This window comes from Dipodomys ordii, unplaced genomic scaffold, assembly GCF_000151885.1.
Source record: "Dipodomys ordii isolate 6190 unplaced genomic scaffold, Dord_2.0 Scaffold201, whole genome shotgun sequence".
In the NCBI taxonomy this organism is placed as follows: Eukaryota; Metazoa; Chordata; class Mammalia; order Rodentia; family Heteromyidae; genus Dipodomys; species Dipodomys ordii.
Genome location: NW_012267417.1, coordinates 423,684 through 427,916, shown reverse-complemented (window position 1 = coordinate 427,916; position 4,233 = coordinate 423,684). Strand labels below are relative to the sequence as shown.

General features: G+C 37.2%; 1 long non-coding RNA gene across 1 annotated transcript in view; it reads left to right on the top strand.

Annotated features, from left to right (window-relative positions):
* LOC105999807 overlaps positions 1-4,233 on the top strand; it is a 13,670-nt gene that overhangs the window by 2,778 nt on the left and 6,659 nt on the right. Inside the window, exon 2 of the long non-coding RNA XR_001175760.1 lies at positions 699-704. This is a non-coding gene — a long non-coding RNA (uncharacterized LOC105999807). The remainder of the gene's footprint in view (positions 1-698; positions 705-4,233) is intronic.

Here is a 4,233-nt window from a genome sequence, read left to right as displayed (position 1 = left end):
CAATGTTTTCAGAGTGTCAGCTTTGACTCCGAGATCTTTGATCCATTTGGACACAACTGACTTTAAATCAAACTCAAAATGGCTTAGGTACCTGCTATTATCACATCCCACTCCTGGCACAGGCAGGAACTTCCTGAATAGAAATCCAGACACAGCTAAAAAGGAGCCTCCAGAGTGGGGAAAATCTTTGCCAGCAATATGTCTGAGAAGAATCTAATGACCAGAATACATGAGAAGCTTGGGAAACAAAACCCACTGGGTGCTGGTGGCTTATGCTTATAATTCCAGCTACTTGGGAGGCTGAGATTGGAGATTCATTGTTCAAAGCCATCCTGGAAAGAAAAAAATCTGCAAAACTGTTTTCTCTACGAAACTACTAAAATGGCAGAAGTAGAAGTGTTTGTTTTTCTAGTGGTAGAGAGCTAGCCTTAAACAAAAATGTTCAAGGACACTCTTAGGCCCTGAGTTCCAGCAGTAGGATAAGCACCAAAAAACAAAAACAAAAACAAAACACCTAAAACCCCAACTGCCCAAAACAACAAAAACAAAAGAAAAGAACACACAAACATGCATTCAGTAATGTAGTGTCCCCTGTTGTTTATTTAATATTACAACTCATAGTGTAGGAGTTTTCACAAGTTTGTGTATGGCTGGATAGTTCCAACATGCTCATGATATATTTGTATATGGTAATAAAGCAATGTGTATATTAAATAACTCATATGGCTTACATTTATAAACATATATATATGTGTGCTTGCATAACAGTAACATGTCGAAGTAATCCTAAGTATTCAGGAGGCTGAGATGTGAGGATCATAGTTCAAAGCCAGCCCAAGCAAGAAAATCTGAGAAACTCTTATCTCCAATTAATCACCAGAAAACTGGATTTATCACTGTGGCTCAAAGTGGTAGAGCACTGACCTTGGTTGAAAATGCTCATGAACAGTGCCCAGACCCTGAGTTCTAGAGCAACAACTAACAAAAACAAGGGAAAAAAAACAATGAAATTGTTTAAGGTAGTGGGAGAAAGAAGGGCACGGAGAGTGAAAGAGGATTTGAAATTGATTGGAATACATTATGAACATGTATGGATGCAACAATGTAATGCCCATCCATATGATGAATGTCAGCTAATCATAAAAATCAACGTTTTAAGATATCAGCTTTTAGCTGACATTATAAGGGTTACCTGTGGCTCATGCCTGCCATTATTTTAAATGTGCCCTATGTTTAACTCTTTGAAAAATTTTCTGGAAGAAGGAAATGCAGACTGGTAATGGTGAATGTAATAATGGAAATAGTTTATTTTACTTTTTGCAAGTAATATTGTTCATAACTTAGTCTAGTCCTCCTTCCTCTACTCTACTTTTCTTGTTATTTTTGTTCTTATTATTTCATTCTTTTCCTTGGTAAATAAAAGGGTTTGGTTTACTTTTCCTTTTAGGAGCTCTGTTTCCTTTCTAATCACACCCTTCTTACTGGTTCTCTTACTACTGATACATTAAAGAAAATTATTGTGCTGATCTATCTTTCTGCCATTCATTCATTACCCTGTATATGTGACTCATATCATACTCATCATCTATCCCTAATTTATGATGCCAATTGTTAGTTATCTTCAGTCTGTACTTCAATGTTTGCTACAGACAAGGAATGAGTCATATATAATAAGATGTCCATATATACTTACTTTCTTTCATCTAAATAGAAGAAAGGAGAAAATGAGGGAGGGGGTGACACTATTCAAAAAGAAAAGTATTCATTGTCCATAACCCCTCAGTATATCAACTTTACAATGGAAAGTAAGTAAATGAATAATTGGAAGAAAGGTACCTTGGTTGGCTACAGTAGTATTTATTATATTGAAGTCTTGTTTCCTCTGAAATCCAAACATTATTCCACTGTCCTTCATCTACCAATGTTAAAGGGAAAAAATAGTAAACCTAAGTGAAGTAAGCCAGGCCCAAAGAAACATAGGTCCCATGGTTTCCCTTATCTGCAATAAGTAGTATATGTCTGAGACAAGCAGAAAAGGTGAGATAAGTTGATGCTAGGCAAAATGAACCCCAAGATAAGGACTCAGGTGGTTTTTCTTTTTTGCTATTGTTTCTAACATTTTTGTTTGTTTGTTTGTTTGTTTTTTGCTAATCATGGTGCCTGAACTCTGGGCCTGGGCACTGTCCCTCAGCTCTTCAGCTCAAGGCTAGTACTCTACCACTTGAGCCACAGCACCACTTCCAGCTTTTTCTGTTTATGTGGTGCTGAGGAATCGAACCCAGGGCCTCATGCATGCAAGGCAAGCACTTCTACCACTGAGCTACCTTCCCAGCCCCTGTTCCTAACATTTTTATAAGATGATTTTTTGTTGCTTTGTATGTCCCTCCCCCACGGTATAACCCCTGTTTTCACTGTATTTGATGTTGAAAAACAAAGCAGGAGGCAACAGTGCTTGATAAGAAATGTACTCATTACCTTGCTCATGTAATTGTAACCCCTCTGTATGGTATTTTCACAATAAAAAATGTATTAATAAAAATTTAAAAACCCGAATGTGTAGGCATTGAGTAACTAAATTTTATGGAATTCTGTAATGTTTTTCTTAAGATAACAAAAATTATGCTACTATAGTCCAATCTTTCTCACCAACTTAGACTTCTCAATATACCCAATCAGCTATCTCTTTAGTTCAAGGATATTTTAGTTTATTATTTCACTTTCCCTTTTCCATGTGTGGTATTATGTTTTACTGATATATAACAACTTGTAAAATAATTGTCCTGTACATATTCTTTAAGTCTCATGCAACATTTTACTATCTCTATGATCTCTGTTTTGCCCTTCTAATTGTCTCAAGGGTCAATGAATTTTTTTCTCCTTCAGCTCTCCTATGAATTATTAAACTCAGAAATCATGTTTTTATTTTTTGATTTCAGTTTTACACATTCATTACTTAATTTTTTTGGACAGTCGTGGGGCTTGAACTCATGGCCTTAGCACTGTCCCTGAGACACTTTTGCTTACTCTGCCACTTGAACCACAATGCCATTTCCAGCTTTTTCTGTTTATGTGATATTGAGGAATCAAACCCAGGGCTTCATGCATGCTAGGCAAGCAAACTACCACTAAGCCACATTCCCAACCCTTATGTAAATTTTGTTTGTGTGATGGTCTTGGGGCATGAACTCAAGGCCTGGAATTTGTCCCTAGGCTTTTTTGCCTAAGGTAGCAACTCTACTACTTGAGCCACAGCTCCACTTTGTTTAGTAGTTAAATGCAGATAAGAGTCTCATGGACTTTCCTGCTAAGGCTAGCTTTGAGTCCTCAGATCTTAGCCTCCTGAACAGCTAGGTTTGTATGTTAGCGGCATGAACCACTAGCACCGATCAATACTTTTGTTTATTTATTTTTATGATGTCATCTGCTAGCAGCTCTGGCTAAGTGTTCAATTTATCTGCCCTCTTTCTCTCTCATTGCTAGTCCAAAGGTGGAATTTTAAATGGTATATTGCTCTATTTTATATCATGGGAACCTACAGGACTGATGGGTCATGGTCCTGAGGGTGGCAGAAAATAGGCAACCTGTACCCACCCAGACAGGAAATACAGATATTAACTCAACAAATCTTCTTGCATTCCAATCTTCCTGTGCTTTATTGAAAGAACAAACTTTGTCTGCCTCTCTGGCCTTTCTATGCTTACAGGGAGAATAGACACAAACATTTGGAGTTAATATAAATCATTCCCACACCCATGGAGAGAGATCTTCCTAGGCTCTATTGCATTCTGATTCTCCCAGAAGTTTACGTTGCTGGAGTAGAGCGATATGTTATCGTTATAAAAACAAAAATCTCTGGGAGATCCCAAATGTTTACAAACAAGACCACACTAAAGCTACCAGCACGACTATGTTTATTGCAGCACTATTTACTATAGCTAAGATATGGAACCAACCCAGATGCCCCTCGGTAGATGAACGGATCAAGAAAATATGGTATATATACACAATGGAATTCTATGCCTCCATCAGAAAGAATAACATTGCCCCATTTGTTAGGAAATGGAAAGACTTGGAAAAAATTATATTAAGTGAAGAAAGCCAGGCTCAAAAAAACATAGGTCCCATGGTTTCCCTGATTAGCAATATCTAGTATATGTCTGAGTCAAGCAGAAAAGGTCAGATAAGGTGATGTTGGGGAAATGAACCCTAAGATATGTATTCAAATGTTTTCTT